Genomic DNA, 17,813 nt, shown 5'->3' with positions numbered 1-17,813 from the left:
CTCCAAGGAAGCCCTGTGGCGAGAAATGTACCTACCTCAACTTCCATTCTGCTGCTGGCGCCTGCCCCGGTGACATCCACGTTACATGCGGGTCTCTGCCCTTGGAACCCCTGCACACGTGTCCGAGTGCCGAGGCTTTCACTTTGCAGTACATTGCAAATATATTTCACTGAAAACAAATATTAATCTACCATGGAATAGCTAACATTCAGTTTAGTGTTCCAATATGTGGGCGACAGCTCACTTAGCCAGTCATGCTCAGCCAGCCAGCATTTGACCTCTTCCCTGCAGCTTTGTCCTCTCTTAGCTTCTGTGATGTTGAGTTTTCCTGGACCTCTCCCTGCCTTTCTGATGCCTTCTGTCTCCCCAGAACACACCTTTGCTTGTTCCCTCTGTCTGCCAAGTGTCTTCCCCAATGCCTTGCTTTCTTCTTTCCCGTGTTCTCACTCTCTCAGGTGCCCCAGCTGTGTGTGGGTTGCGCCTGCAGCTTCCCGGGGGCATCTAGGATGTCCTATTCTCCTCTCATCCTCAACTCCTCTGCCACTGAGCTCCCATTCCCATTGTAAAGCCAGGATTTCCATCAGAGCATCCCCGTTCTTCCCACCTTCCGGGGGCCATCCAGAAACTTCACATGCAGAATAATGGGAGACAGAAAGCACACAGTAAGTGTGTGCTGAATGAATGAATAAATGCAGCCCACAGCCGAGAGAGACTTGTGCATTGTGCATATATTACATCTATTCTTGGAGCGACTGCATTTGCTGTCCTCTGAAGCCTTACGCCTCTGTCTTCAGCTTGTGCTTGCCCCCGCCATTCCAGGTTAGCAGATCTGTTTTGTAGCCAGGGGTCTTGGTTCCTAACAGCAGAAATCAATCTGCTCAGCTTACACGGAGAACAAAGGTACTGGAAGAGTGTGGGATCGGGAAGACATGGGGACCGAGGGCACCAGGGTTAGATTCCAGATGGACACTGAAGGTCCAGATGCAGGCACGGCGTTCATTCCCACGGCCATGCCACACCCATCGCACATGCCTGCTCTCTCCTCCCCACTCACTGGAGTCTCGTGAGCTGCAGCCAGCCCTGCCTGCTGTGGAGGTCTTCCCTCATCACTCCAGTCTGCGTCTCTTTCTTTTCTATTTCCCATTGCACCTCATTTGTTTCTTCACATGAGGAGCCCATTTCTTAAGACAAGTGTTACACTTTTTAGATTCCCCCTTACCAAGCTGGGCAGATGCTTCTGCCACGTCCCTCTCCGAGGTCTTCATTGGCCGACTGCACAGGGTGGCATGGCCGAAGATCTGTCTCTAGGTGAGGCCCACGTGGCTAATGACCCATCAACATTGGTCTTTCCTTTCTCCACAGCAGCAGAAATGGAACTGGGTCCTGGAGGCCTCATTTTCCAGCCTCCCCTGTAGCTGGTTGTGACATGTGGCTGTTATCCTGAGGGCAATGTCACTAGAAGCCTCTATGAGTTTCCGGGGCTTCCGTAGCAAAGCCCTGCAGCCTGCAGGCTTAAATGACAGAAATGTCTATTCTCCCAGGTCTGGAGGCTGGAAGTCTGAGACCAAGGTGTCTGCAGGGCTGGGCTGGTTCCTCTCCTTCCTTACAGACAGGGTCTTTTCCTGGGTCATCCCACTCTGTGTATCTGTATCCTAATCTCCTCTCCTCATAAGGACGTCCGTAGTATTGGTTTAGGACCCACTCCTATGACCTCATTTAACTTAATCGCCTCTTCAGAGGCCCCATCTGCAAATACAATCCCATTCTGAGGTCCTGGGGTGAGGTTTTAACGTAGGACTCTTGCGGGGCAAAGCACTAACAAAGCACTCCGTGTGATTTCCATATTGCTGGCCTAAGAGATCTTCCTGGATTCCAGCTGCAGCCCTTGCTCCTGGCTGGAATGGCATCCACTGGGGTGGCCTTGGAAGCCGCAGGGTCAAGACGGCAGAGGCTCCATCCACTGAGCTCGTCCACTGCCCGCCAGCGGGGACGCTCACCTCTGCCTTCCGCGCGAGTGGAAGGTATCTTCTTTGTTCTTTGAGCTGTGCTTTCGTGGGGTCTCTTGTTAGAGGGGCTCCTCCTAGCCTAACGAAAACACCAGGTGCAAACGGAATAGGGAAATGTTCACAGAAGTGCAGCTCAGGCTAACTGAATTCATTACCTGCTCTTCTCTGAGTGCGCTGGGAGAGGCAGACGACAATGGCAATGATGCCCCCAAGCCATGTGGGTCTCCAGTGAATCCTGGAAATGAATGGAACTGGCAGGAGAACATCAGACGGAAGGAAATGCTTGACTGGAGCCATCGTGTGTATATCTAAGCTTCCTGGAAACACACTGGAAGTGAAGTTTTGTTTTCTCTTTTTCCCATTCTCCATAATTAAAATATTATGTTAAAATATTTTAATACATAAAAATATATGTAACATGTAAGTTCCAAAACATACTCATAGAACGAAACCCCTGGGAACCAACTTCTCAACTAAGGACTGAAGTGTAGCCAGTAGCTTGGATGTACCTAGGAGTCTCACTCTGTAACCCAGGCTAGAGTGCAGTGGCACAAACATGGCTCACTGCAACCTCCGCCTCCTGGGCTCATGTAATCCTCCTACCTCAGCCTCCTACGTAACTGGATCCATAGGCGAGCACCACCACACCTGGATAACTTTTTGTATTTTGGGGAGAGACAGAGTTTCACCATGTCGGCCAGGCTGTTCTCGAACTCCTGAGCTCAAGTAAGCTGCCTGCCTCTACCTCCCAAACACTGGGATTACAGGCGTGAGCCACCATGCCCGACTGATGATGCACCTTTGACCAGAAAGTACTCCTGGGTAGAATTCTGAGTGAGTCAGGGTTATGGAGTTAATTTTAATTCATCAACAGTAGTCAGGTAGCTGGAAAATTACCTGGGCTCTGTAGCCAGAGGGCTGAACTCCAGCCCAGATGATAGATGGATGTCTGTTCCAGCTTTTCACGTGTCTTTTTTCCATTAATAGAAGCAGTGGGAAGTCAACCAGATATTTAGCCTAGTTCTGGGGCTCAGGGATTCCTTTACTTGGGATGGTCTAGATTCTGGAAGGCCATTTTAAAATTTAAGATTACAGAAAATACAGCCCCTGGAGGCCTTTCCACCAAATTGGAGTATGAATCCAGGCACTCCTTTGATCTCTGCTTGGTTTGTTCCATAGGGTTGCCAAAAGGTTATCTATGTTAAAACTCTGAAGAGGCAAGTAACTATTCTTTAATCTGATCTGTGTTCAAGACTTAGACTGGCAGAATTTTGACCCCAGATCTGCCACTTGCTGACATGTGACCTTGAGCAAGTTACTCAACCTCTCTGTGCCCTGTTTTCTCATCTTAAAGTGGGAGGAATCCTACTTCATAGGTTACGATGAGGATTGAATGAGATAATACAGACAAAGGGTTAGAACAGTGCCTGATGCGCATCGAGTCCCCAGTGAGTGAAGCTGTGCTTGGGATTACTGTTGCCATGTTCAGTGTTATACAGGATGCCTTGGCAGTTCTGGCCTCCAAAATAGCCACCTTAGAAATCACTGAAATGACCTCTGGCTTCAGATAAGACTTTCCTCACCAGTACCTGTAGCATGCTTAGCCTTTAGCTTCCAAAACAAACATCGGTATTGCTTTGGGCACCTAGGAGCGGCACAGATGCCCTGGCCATCCACTTAGAGCCCTTTCCATCTGCGGACGGGACTCTTCTCAGCTTCTTCTGATGTTGTTGGTTACACAACAGAGTACGTAGCTGAGGTTACCATGTGCGCCATAACATGTGGGTCTTCAGAATCACTGGACCAGGGGTAGAAGCACCAGGAGGGGAGATTAGGTGGTACTTTGTTCTGCTTAATTCCAAGTTCTTGGTTCAGATCCAACTTTTCTTTATGTTTCCACCATTTACCTTCAACTAAGAATGTAATCCAACAGAAACATCCTTATTTCTGGTTCCTCATTCATTTGCTCATCCATTCAGTAAACAAGTGTTGATTATCTGTACTAAGTAATGCAATAATGCATGGTGTTTATACAGCTGAAAGATCTATCCTGGTGATTTTGTTTTTAAACTAAGACCTGTCTGCTCTAAAGGGGAATTGAAGTGTCTATCTCCAGAGGCAGACAGCTTCGTGCAACTCTGGGGCAGTTGATTCTGTGTTATCTTCATCATACTTGGCCTTTGTAAATAAAAGAAACCCAGGTGCCGTGGAGGAAGAGAGAGGCAGACACAGCGAGGCTGCGGTGTTAGGTACTGTTTATCACTCCAACCCAGATGCTTGAGAGTGAAGGGGGAGCAGTCAATCATTACTGAAGGTACAAGCTGGGACCGTACCAAGCACACCAGGGCATATGGTCGCCCTGTACATAAAAGACAAAGGGTTTATGTTCCTAATATACAAATAGGCCCTGAAAGTTAGAAATAGCAACAATTAAGAATAAACAACCACGTAGAAAAATAGATCGGCAGCCAGCACCCTCATCAGTCAGCAGCCATCAACATAGAGACAAGAGCCTCTGTGAGCAAAGGAATTACTACTCGCTGGCAGCTCAGATGATTGCTAGCCTTTTTTAGCAATCAAGCATTTTTAAATTAAAAAAATGAAAAATAGATCAGAAAATTAATCAGAAAAACACAAATGGCTAATAAACAAATGGCTAGTGATCAGAGAAATGCAAGATAAAAATCAGAAAACATTTTCACCTGTTGACTAGCAAAAAGTTAAAAGCTGCTCAGTATTGGCAAGGTTTATTAGTCCATTTTCACACTGCTATAAAGAAGTTTCCAAGACTGGGTAATTTATAAAGGAATGAGATTTAATTGACTCACAGTTCCACATGGCTGGGGAGGCCTCAGGAAACTTATAATCATGGTGAAAGTGGAAGCAGGCACTTCTTACATGGTGGCAGGCGAGAGAAACAGAGAGAGAGAGCAGGAAAAATTACCATTTGTAAAACCATCAAATCTCATGAGAATTCACCCACTACCACAAAAACAGCATGGGGGAAACTGCTCCCATAATCCAACCACTTCCCTCCCTTGATTACAATTCAAGATGAGATTTGGGTGGGGACACAGAGCCCAACCATATCACAAGGGTTCAAGACTCTGTAATGGGGGTGTAAATAGGAACAAAATATTTGAAAGGAAATTTCACAACAACTGTTAAAAATTAGCTATGCACATGTTATAAGTCCAGAAATTTCCCTTCTAGAGCTCTAGCAGTAGAGATACTCAGGCAAGTTCCACAAGGATTCATGGATGAGCATCTTTGCCTTGATGATGCTGATTTTAGTGAACAACTGGAATCAACTTAAATGCTCTCAGGAGGAGATGTTTAAATGGTTTAAAATCTATTCCATAAAATTGCATGCCACTAATAAGAGGAAAGAGACTGTCACACAAAAAATGACATAGGTAGTTTGCATCCGACAAACCATGCCTCTTCTGAGTCTGTCAGCCTTTCTGTCCCTAGAAACCTTGGCCATTTGCTCAGCATCCATCACTGTGGAGACCTTCCTCACTGCATGGCCGGAGCCTTAGTTTCCTCTCACCCTTTTTGGACACGTCCCAGTTGGAGGACATGGGAGCTGCTTCCTGCAGGAGCTGCCAAAGTGTCCAAGTGACACAGCTCAGAGCCCAGGCGACATGACTCACGACTCCTGAGGCTCTAGCTGCATCTAATGGGAGTTAGGCGTGAGCAGGCAAAAAGATTTCTCTCTCCCTTTCTCCCTCCTTCCAATGGGCCATTCTCAGGCATGGTTTTCCCATATGAACTGTGTGGGGATGACCCTCTGGCTGAGCGCCTGGTCTGTATCTCTGTGGCTTGTAATGAAGCAGTGGTCAGCCTGTAGCCGTCTCAGCCTGCATCTCTTCCTTGGTTTCCCTGCCTTCATGCCCTGTCCTCACCATGCTGCTCTGGGATGGCACCTCCCCAGGAAGTATTAGCACTTAAGCCTCGCCTTGTCTCTCTTTTCCTTTTTATGTTTTTCTTTTTTTTCGAGACAGAGTCTCACTCTGTTTCCCACGCTGTAGTGTAGTGGTGCAATCTTGGCTCACTGCAACCTCCACCTCCCAGGTTCAAGCAATTCTCCTGCCTCAGCCTCCCAAGTAGCTGGGATTACAGGTGCCCACCACCATGCCCAGCTATTTTTTTGTATTTTTAGTAGAGACAGGATTTTGCCATGTTGACCAAGGCTGGTCTGGAACTCCTGACCTCAGGTGATCCATCTACCTTGGCCTCCCAAAGTGCTGGGATTATAGGCATGAGCCTTTGAGCTCTCTTTTCTAAGGAACACGGACTTAGCCACTTTCTCAAGGAAATTTCTAGTTCAACCATCCTACTTAAAATCACAGCCCACCTTCCCATCTGCCCTCCTAATTCTCCTCACTCTGCTGTACTTTTTCTTTTATGTCTATAGTACCTATCAGGTCCTAATTTACTATACCATTTACTTACTTATTAGCCTGATGTTTAGTGTCTGTTTCCCCCTGCTAAAAAAGAAGCTTCAAGAAGGCAGGTACAGGCTAGGTGCAGTGGTTCACACCTCAGAGGCCGAGGCAGGTGGATGGCTTGAGCCCAGGAGTTAGAGACCAGCCTTGGCAACATGACAAAACCCTGTCTCCACAAAAAATATCCAAAAATTAACCAAGCATGGTGGTGTGCGCCTGTGATCCCAGCTACTTGGGAGGCTGATGTGGGAGGATCGACAGAGCCCAGGGAGGTCAAGGCTGCAATGAACCATGATTACACCACTTCACTCCAGCCTGAACCATAGAGTGAGATGCCATCTCAACTTACCAATACATCCCAAGTGCCTAGAACAGTTCCTGGAACACAGTAGGCACTTACTGAACTCTCACTGAATACATGGATGAATAAATCTGTATGTTTGACTCATGATGATATATTGTTGAGTAAATATCATCATTTTCAGCATCCTTTGATCATGGATCAGAGGACTTAATTAAGTCCTTAAGTTAGGATGTCAATACTACCCAAAACAATCTACAGATTCAACATCATCTCTGTCGAAATCTCAATGGCATTTTTTGCAGAAATTGAAAAAGTCATCCTAGGATTTATAGGGAAGTTCGAGGGACGTCAAATAGCCAAAAAAAAAAAAAAATTAGTAAAAGAACAAAGTTGGAGGAGTTACACTTCCTGATTTCAAAATATATTAAAAAGCTATAGTATTGTAATCCCAGCACTTTTGGGAGGCCAAGGTGGGTAGATCAGGAGTTCGAGACCAGCCTGGCCAACATGGCGAAACCCTGTCCCTACTGAAAATACAAAATTAGCTGGGCATGCTGGCACACGCCTATAATCCCAGCTTCTTGGGAGGCTGAGGCAGAAGAATTGCTTGAACCTGGGAGGCAGAGGTTCCAGTGAGCCAAGATCATGCCACTGCACTCCTGCCTGGGTGAGACAGTGAGACTCCATCTCGAGGAAAAAAAAAAAAAAAAAGCTATAGTAATCAAAACAGTATGGTACCAACATGAAGAGAGACATATAGACCAATGGAATAGAAGAGAAAGCCCAGAAAAACCCTCATGTATATGGTCAAAACGACGATCTTTGATCTTTGGCAAGGATGTCAAGACCATTCAATGAGAAAAGAACAGTTTTTTCAACAAATGGTGCTAGAAAAACCGGATATTCACAAGCAAAAGGATAAATTTTGATCCTAACCTTATACCACATACAAAAATGAACTCAAAATGAGTTAAAGACCTAATCATAAGTGATTTGTTTTGTGCGACCACCAGAGCAGGCGCCAGAGAAAAGGCAAGTAGGCAAAGTAAAATGAAACTTTATTAGCTAGCCAATGTGAAAGAAGAAAGGAGGAAGTCGCTCCGGTGTTCTGGGGCGAAGTTCCTGGGTCCGCATATGAGGAGGGGCCGAGGAAGTTCGCGCCGCGTGTCTGCCCGGAGCCACTTTATGTCTTGGGCCTGGGAGTGGGAGGGCAGTGGGCTGGACATGGGCGGGTCGGGGGCCGTGTGGTAGGTGCGGCCAGGAGGTAGGTTTCGGTTTCCCGGGTCGGACGTCAGGTTGCACCTGCGCAGTTGACCTGTGTCTTTCCCCGGGCGCGGGAAAGTTGGTGATGAAGAACCCGGAAATACGCCATCTTAGTCCCTTTTGTTCTTTGTTTCCCTCCTCCCTCCGTCCAGACAATAAGACCCAAAATTTAAAAGCCTTGGAAGAAAACATAGGAGAAAAACTTCATGACACTGGACTTGGCAGTGATTTCTTGGATATTACACCAAAAGCACAGGCAAAAAAGCAAAAATAGACAAATAAGACTACAACAAACTTAAACTTTTATGTATCAAAGGATACAGTCAACAAAGTGAAAAAAAAACCTATGAATGGGAGAAAATATTTGTGAGTCATATATCTGATAAGGGGTTAATATCCAAATATATAAAGAACTCCTTCAATTCAACAACAAAAAATTAAGTAACCTGATGTAAAAAATGGGCAAAGGACTTGAATAGACATTTCTGCAAAGATGTTATAAAATGATCAACAAGCATATGAAAAGAGGCTCCAAATCACTAATGATCAGAGAAATGCAAATCAAAACCATAATGAGATATCACTTCACACCCATTAGGATGGTTACTGTCAAAAAAACCACCAAAAGACAACAAGTGTTGGTGAGGGTGTGCAGAAGTTGGAACCCTTGCTATGCTCTTGGTAGGAATGAAAATTGGTGCAAACAGTATAAAATAATATGAAAGCTTCTCAAAAAATTAAAAATAGAACTACCATATGATTCAGCAATCCTACTTGTGGGCATATATCCAAAAGAATTGGAAGCAGAGTCTCAGAAAGATATTTGCATATCCATGTTCATAGCAGCATTATTCACAATAGCCCAGAAGTAGAAGCAAATCAAATGTCTGTTGGTGGGTGACTAGTTAAATACAATGTGGTATATACATACAATGGAATACTATGCAGCCTTACAAAGGAAGAAATTCTGACATGCTACAACCTGGATAAATCTTGAGGATGTTATGTTATGTGAGATAAGCCAGTCACAGAAAGACAAATACAGTATGATTATATAGGGTATCTAGATGAGTCAAATTCATAGATAGAGAAAACAGAATGGTGGTTACCAGGGATTAGTGGAAGGTGGCAAAGAGGAGTTTTTATTTAATGAGTATACACTTTCAGATTTGTAAGACAAAAAGGTTCTGGAGATCTGTTTCCCAACACTAAATATACTTAACAATGCTGGACTATACACTTGAAAATTGTTAAGATAGTAAAGTTTATGACAGGTATATTTTACTACAATAAAAACAGCACAGTTTTCTTTTCTTTTTCTTTCTTTCTTTTTTTTCTTGAGACAGAGTCTTTCTCTGTCACCAGACTGGAGTGCAGTGGCACAATCTTGGCTCACTGCAACATCGACCTCCGAGGTTCAAGCGATTCTCCTTTGTCAGCCTCCCAAGTGGCTGGGATTACAGGTGTGTGCCACCACACCCAGCTAATTTTTGTATTTTTAGTAGAGATGGGGTTCCACTGTGTTGGCCAGGATGGTCTTGCTCTCTTGACCTCATGATCTGCCCACCTCGGCCTCCCAAAGTGCTGGGATTACAGGCGTGAGCCACTGCACCCAGCCAATTTTTTTCTTACCATTGTAGTGCATCCATTATTCTGATTTTTTGTATGTGTGTTGATGAAGACCTGGAAGAATACGTACCACGTTGTAAATAGTATTTAACCCGGCAAGTGAGAGGAGAGAATTCCAGTTTTTACTTTATCCATTTTGATATTATTTGACATTTCCAGAAGAAAAGTATATTACTACTGCAGTTTTAAAAACCATAAACATAAGGTTAACTATTTTAACAGCTTAAATAGATAGACGAAAGCTGGTTAGCTAACTAAAGATAAGTGCATGCCTAGGAGTGCTTGAAAATAGGCCATAAAAACTTAGAAACTTAGAGACTTAGAAACTTATAGACTTAGAAACTTAGAGACTTAGAAACTTATAGACTTAGAAACTTAGAGACTTAGAGACTTAGAAACTTAGAAAGCTTAGAAAAGCCACACCAGGCTCTAAAGCACCTGCCCAATGACCAGGTGGCCATCTAAAGCACCCGCCCAATGACCAGGTGGCCATCTAAAGCACCCGCCCAATGTCCATGTGGCTATCCAAAACACCCACCCAAAATCCCCGGAACTCAAACAGAAAAACGAGTCCGAGAAATACCCCGCGCGGGTTCAAACCAACTAATCAGAGTAAGACACCCTGCTCAGGCCATAACCTGCTCCAATCATCTTGCGCCTCAAGCTTTGTGAGTTTCTGTGGTTTTTGCCTTTATAAACTGTCTGTACTAGGCATTCGGGGTCCTGTGGCCAACTTCGGACATAGGACCCTAGCGCGCTAGCAATAAATCTCTCCGCTGTGACTTCCGTGTCGAGTGGTCTCTCGCGGCGACCCCTGCCCAGGAAGGAATCTAAAAACTAGGTTCCAACAGCTGAAGCTCAGTTCATTTCTCCATCTTAAGAAGAATTGTTATTTTTCACTTCTAGCACCCTTAGCCCTTAGGCTTCAGGGTTATAATTCTAGAAATCAGAATTAGGATTCTGTAAATGTGAGCTATAAAATTCTTCTGACATGCTTCTCTGTGAATTGACATAGACATAAAGCAAAGCAGGGCAGAGCGAATAATAAGAATAAAGAGATGACAATGATGATGATGATGAAAATGATGATAGTGATGATTATGATGATGGTGATTATGATGATTTGATGATGTAATGATGATTGATGATAGTGTTAGTGATGATGATGGTGATGAGGATGATGGTGATGACAATGATGATGGTGATAATGATAATGATAATGATGGTGATCATGATAGTGATGACAATGATTATGATGGTGGCAGTGATGGTGATGATGATAGTGGTGATGATGATGATGATAGTGATGTTGATGATGATAGTGATGGCATTGATGATGATGGTGATGATGAAAGTGATGGTGATGACAGTGGTGCTGATAGTGATGATGATGGTGGTGATGATCGTGATGGTGATGATGGTGATGGTAGTGATGATGATAATGGTAGTGGTGATAGTGATGATGAGATGGTGATGAGAGTGATGGTGATGATAATGATGGTGATGATGGTGATGGTGATGATAGTGATGGTGATGATGGTGGTGATTATGATGGTGATGATGATAGTGATGGTGATGGTGATGATAGTGATGGTGATGATGGTGGTGGTGATGATGGTGATGGTGACAATGATGGTGATGGTGATGATGGTGATGATGATAGTGATGACAATGGTCATAGCTAACATTTGTTGAGCTTACACTCTTGTCGGGCAATCACAGCCCCAGGAGGAAGGTACTATTATTATTCCCATCTTACAGAAAACAAAAATGGGATAATGAGAGGTCATGAGTCCAAGTTCATGTAGCTGTGAAGGAATGGAGCCCTGGACCCGAGCCTGGTCTCAGGAAGGATGTCCCAGCTCTCTCTTTCCCTGTCTCCACTGTAGGACTTGACCTGAGGCTTGCAGTGGCACTGAGGAGGCCTCCTCAGCTGAGAGAGGGAAGGAATCAGCCAGGTAAAGCAGAGCAGTCTGGGACCAGGATACCTTCAGGCAGAGGGAGCAGATCTCATGGGCCTGTGCCAAGGGTCTATTCATAGCACCCCAAAGCTCTGGGGAGACACCCTCAGAACCCTGGATGGCAGTTCGATGTACCTGCCTTCCAGTAGCCACACGGCTTCAGTTATCAGGAAGGTCTAGGGAGACAGGCAGGGTTCCACTGCAGAAGGGTACCAGCCTACAGGGACAGGCACCAGGACCAGTGCACTGCAGGGTCTAATTATGTGAACTGGACACACGGGGCTCACAGTGAGAACACAACAGGGTTAGGTCCCCCTTATTAAAAGATCACAACTGGGTGCCCTAGTGCAGGGGATGGAAGACAATGGGGAGTGCAAGGCACAGTGACTGGGGGTGGGCAGGGCAAGGGCACTGGAGCTTCTGGGCTGTGAAGTGGAGGTGGGGAAGGGATGGATGTGGACAAGTCTGAGACATTCTGGTCTCTGATATGACTGTGTTCCAAATAACAGGGGGCATTCTAGCCATGGAGTTCACAGTGGGAGTGCCCTTTGGGCCCCCTGGGAAGGAAAACTGCTGGGCCGTGGCCCACAGGGGAGGGCCAGCTGCCAACCTTGCTTGAGTCTGAGTGGGGTGCCCCCAAGGCCCACATGCCTCTGCTTTCGGTTCTTTCTATTTTGTTTGTTTTCTTGAGTCGGTTGCATAGGGGCTGGCTACTCGAAGGAGATGGACTGATCTGCTTAGCAAGGGAATTTGACACTGGATGTTGAAATTCTGCTGCTTAGGGCTGATTTTCATCTGAGCCAAACATGTTTACACAGGACTAGCAAACTTTCCCCTGCTTGCTAAGGAGAGCCCTTCAGCATCTGTCTTCCATAGCCCTGGCTCTCCGTGTCCTGGTGTCCTCACCCTGGCTGGAAATAAGTGGAGGACATTTTCCAAATAATGGAAGCTTTTGCTTCAAGTAGTGGACTCTTAGATTTTAACCATTTTTAATGGAACTATTTCTGAAATATCTTGCATCTTTCTCCTGCCTTACATAGAACACCCTGATGACGAGCGTACTTTGAGGCCGCAGGAGTCTCTGCCTCCCATGCTCTGCCCCCCTGCCCTTGCTTAGGCCTCAGCAGGCTTCACCTACACCCACTGCAGCTGCACATTCATGCCATGGACTGGGCGTCCCTCCCCGTCTTCCTCGTTACCTGCACAGTTGTTGAGGGAAGTTCTGGGTGCAGAGCTGCCTCTTTTGAGGCTCCTCCAGACAATTATCTCAGAACCTATCATTGTGTCCACACTCCTTGGGAAGCAGGAGTGTTGCAGCTGCTCTTCCTTCCTTCCTGTTTGAAGCTGGAGACCCAAGTGGGCTTGATGCCTCCTCAGCACGCATGATCTTCAAGCTGGGACTGAGGTTGTGGTGCATTCTTAGTCCCCTGGGGCTGCCCCAACGAAGTACCGCAGAGACCCCGTGGCTTAAGCAGCAGACGTTTGTTGTCACACAGCTCTGGGAACCAGAGGTCCGAGCTGGAGGTATGGGCTGCGCTTGCTTCCTCTGAAGGCACCGGGAAGAGTGTGTCCTGGCCTCTCCCCATCCGTGGCAACGGCAGGCGCTCCCAGGCTTGCAGCCGCACTCCTCAATCCTCTGTCTTCACGTGGTATTCTCTCTGTGTCTCTTCGCATCCTGGGCCTCTGTGCTTGCCTGTCCAAGTTTTCCCCTTTTATAAGGACCCTAATGACTTCATCTTAAAATGGTTAATTCTGCAAAGATCCTATCTCCAAATAACATCACATTCTTTGACATTGGAGGTTAGGGCATGCACATCTCTTCTTGTGGGGGAGGACGCAATGTAACCCATAACACAGAGTCAAGAACATGAGATCCCAGAGAAATATGACCCAGGACGGACAAACTCCCAGCCTGCGGATTCAACACAGGAAGCACACTGACACTGACAGGTGATGCTTCTCCCAGCTCCACTTTCTTCCTACTGTCCAGAGAGCCAAGGGGACACTAAATTCAGGTGCTAGGTAGGTGGTTATAGGCTATTTTAAGTTAAAAATTGGTTTAATAATGCTCAGCACCTGAATGTTTAACAACCAACCTCCCTCTCTCCCCTCTTCTCTTTCTTTTGCTTTTATTCTTTCCTTTCTTCATTCATAAATTTCTTTTTTTTTTTTTTTTTTTTTTTTTTGAGACGGAGTCTTGCTCTGTCGCTCAGGCTGGACTGCAGTGGCGCGATCTCGGCTCACTGCAAGCTCCACCTCCCGGGTTCACGCCATTCTCCTGCCTCAGCCCCCTGAGTAGCTGGGACTACAGGCGCCGCCACCACGCCCGGCTAATTTTTTGTATTTTTAGTAGAGATGGGGTTTCACCGTGTTAGCCAGGATGGTCTCGATCTCCTGACCTCGTGATCCACCCGCCTCGGCCTCCCAAAGTGCTGGGATTACAGGCGTGAGCCACTGCACCTGGCCCATTCATAAATTTCTTTTAAATATCTAATATGGAGAAAACCTGGGGTTACTAAGGTGAAACAGACAGTGTCCCAAAAGCATTTTATTTGTTATTATTATTATACTTTAAGTTCTGTGTTACACGTGCAGAACGTGCAGGTTTGTTACATAGGTACACAAGTGCCCTGCATCCATCAACCCATCACCTACATTAGGTATTTCTCCTAATGTTATCCCTCCCCGCTGCCACCCCCGACAGGCCCCAGTGTGTGATGTTCCCCTCCCTGTGTCCAGGTGTTCTCATTGTTCAACTCCCATGTATGAGAACATGCGGTGTTTGGTTTTCTGATCTTGTGATAATTTGCTGAGAATGATGGTTTCCAGCTTCATCCATGTCCCTGCAAAGGACATGAATTCATCCTTTTTTATGGTTGCACACTATTCCATGGTGTATATATGCCACATTTTCTTAATCCAGTCTATCATTGATGGACAATTGGGGTGGTTCCAAGTCTTTGCTATTGTAAATAGTGCCACAATAAACATACATGTGCATGTGTCTTTATAGTAGAATGATTTATAATCTTTTGGGCATATACCCAGTAATGAGATGGCTGGGTCCAATGGTATTTCCAGTTCTAGATCCTTGAGGAATCGCCACACTGTCTTCCACAATGGTTTAACTAATTTACACTCCCACCAACAGTGTAAAAGCATTCCTATTTTTCTGCATCCTCTCCAGCATCTGTTGTTTCCTGACTTTTTAATGATCGCCATTCTGATGGGCGTGAGATGGTATCTCATTGTGGTTTTGATTTGCATTTGTCTGATGACCAGTGATGATGAGCATTTTTTTGTATGTCTGTTGGCTGCATAAATGTCTTCTTTTTTTGAGAAGTGTCTGTTCATATCCTTTGCCCATTTTTTGATGGGGTTGTTTGTTTTTTCTTGTAAATGTTTAAGTACTTTGTAGATTCTGGAGATTAGCCCTTTGTCAGATGGATAGATTGCAAAAATTGTCTCCCATTCTATAGGTTGCCTGTTTACTCTGATGACAGTTTCTTTTGCTGTGCAGAATCTCTTTAGTTTAACTAGATTCCCTTTGTCAATTCTGGCTTTTGTTGTCATTGCTCTTGGTGTTTTAGACATGAAGTCCTTGCCCATGCCTGTGTCCTGAATGGTTTTGCCCAGGTTTTCTTCTAGGATTTTAATTTCTTCTAGGATTTCTTCTAGGATTTTCTTCTAGGATTTAAGACCTTCCTAGGTCTTATGTTTAAGCCTTTGATCCATCCTGAGTTGATTCCCGAAAGCATTTTAAGTCTCCAGAAGTGTAACCTAGATCTCCAGTGAACAGGTAGATTTCTGACAGCTCCTACGTGGGCAGACACCTGCTTTGCACACTGCTGGGCTCCCAGGGTACCGCGTGATTCCCGACACACAGTAAGTGTTCAAGAACATTTCCCCCACAGTTTCAAAATGAACAAATAATTGCAAATACCTGTATGTGGAGCTTAGGAAATGCAACAATTTCATTGAGGAGAAACCTTAGGAAAGGGCTTTTCCATGTGCACAGTCTAATAAAAGGACTCACGATTTATTTCCAGTCCTGGCAAGATTAATATGGTGCAGACTGTCTCTCCTGGTGGATGCGTGAAACTCTGAAACGGTCTTCCATGTAATTTGTTGGCGTGCTGACCTTTCTTCAGGCGGCTCCTACAGCTGGCTGGATGTTTGAAGAAGACATGAAGAGCGGTGTGTGATGAGGTGAAGGCAGGAAGCCCCAGAGCCGGCCCAGCAAGTTGGGCTCGTGGAGGGGGATTGATTACACACAGGCTCACACACCACTCCTGGGCTGGCAAGGACGGGGAACAGGCGGTAGGAAGTGGCTTCTTAGGAACAAGGCTGGCACGGGTCCGTGGACATCGCTGCTCTCCTGACCCTGGAATCTTTCTCTCACAGTCATCTGCTCACATTCACCCTGCCCTAGCTGGGTCTTTGCAACTAATGTGATTGACGCAGAATGAGGGGAAAAGGGGGTGCCAAATGTCCACATTAGCCTGGGTCAGTAGGCTCCTGGGCACTAAAGAAAATAGGAATGGGTTTGAAAGCAGTTGGTGGCAAATAAGATCAAATTTGAAGGGCAGGGACAGATGTCACATGTCAAAGTAAGTCGCCTTCCTCCTTGAGAAGATGGAATTTCTGAGGAATCAGTGTGTACCCAGGAAGGGCAGGCCAGCAGGTGGGAACGGGCGAAGGCTCTGAGGGATTCAAGGACTTTGCACCGGTGCTGCCCAGCGGGCGCTTCCTCCTGGGCCTGTGGGTGTCACACTGGCCACCCACAAGCAGATGCCGAGCAGCAGGGCAGTGGGGCGGGAGGGTGTGGACGGTTCAGCACACTTCCAATCCCATTCCTGGGAAAAAGAATCCCCAATCCTGTGACAGCTCATATCAGTGTTAAAACAAATCCTGCCACTGAAACTCATCCACTCTAGGTGGAGGAGTCCTCCCTGGATCTTGACTCAGATTTTCATTGTATGATTGATTTTAACAGCTTTATTTATCTCATTCTCTGCAGATTGGAGATCACAAATCGGAAGGGGACTCAAGGGCTGTTGGCAACAGGATGGGACCGTGGGCGGTTCACGTGCCTGCCTCTGTCATGATAGGCACCCAGAAATAGTTCCTGGATGGCCAGTGACCAAGTAGGGGAAGTCATCTCTTCACACGCTCCCAGCACACGTGTGTGATGAAGCAGGATCCAGGCCATGGCAAGGCACCAGGATAGCACAAGCGAGACTCCTCCCGGGAGTCTGGCCTGCGGGAAGAAAGCAGCCACACAGCCCTGACTCCAGTGGCCGCTGGAGGAACTCTGGGAGGTTGGATGTGAAGAGGACAGCCAGGGATGACCCTTCGGTGAGGTCTCAGGGATGAATTGGAAAACACTTATGATTTTAAATGAAAAACTTGCCCGAGAGAAGACACAGAAAAAAATACGAAGAGCTAGGTTCTGATGAGGAAATTACTTCTGTGGACCCAGTGCTTTTGACTTCATCTTCCTTCTGTTCCTGAACTTGCGAACGTGGAGAACAGTGGGGAAAAAGGGTGTCAAAACACTCAGAAAAATTAAGTGTCAAATACGTGGAAATAGTAATAAAAAAGCACTTTTCATATTATGTGACCATTTGTCTTGAAAACTACAGACCTAGACTGGCACTACCCTACCTAAGGCACTATCTCAGCACATTTATTCTTCCCTGAGAAAACTGGGGCAAGAAGGGAAAGTAACATTTATTGAGAGCTTATCTTGTGCCAGGCACTATTAGGTGTTTTTATAAATGCTCGGGGAAGCAATTCTTCAGGTATGAATCTTACCAAGATTTATCAAGTCCACAGGGCACTATGTTTGGGTATTAGGACTTGGATCTATTTCATGCACCTTTTTCTTAACCTTTCTTTGCATATTTTGACTACGTTTAGGGATCAATATGAAATCCCTCCTGTGACTAATTTATTGCTTACAAGCTCACCTCACTCCAAGAGTAAGCAAAATGGTAGATTAGTGAGGACTAGGCCAGTTTCTTATTGCATAATATATGTTAAAGCTAAATTTTATTATCTTTATTAATATTTTACAATATTAATACTCTTCAAAGAGAATATCCCTACAAGGGTATGCTAAAGTTACATTATTATCAAGAGATAATCTGAAACTCTCAGAAAGTGAACTTTCTTAGTAAAAGGTCTGTTTTAACAG

The sequence above is a fragment of the Chlorocebus sabaeus genome, chromosome 21 (assembly GCF_047675955.1).
Source record: "Chlorocebus sabaeus isolate Y175 chromosome 21, mChlSab1.0.hap1, whole genome shotgun sequence".
In the NCBI taxonomy this organism is placed as follows: domain Eukaryota; kingdom Metazoa; phylum Chordata; class Mammalia; order Primates; family Cercopithecidae; genus Chlorocebus; species Chlorocebus sabaeus.
This window is presented reverse-complemented; position numbering follows the sequence as displayed.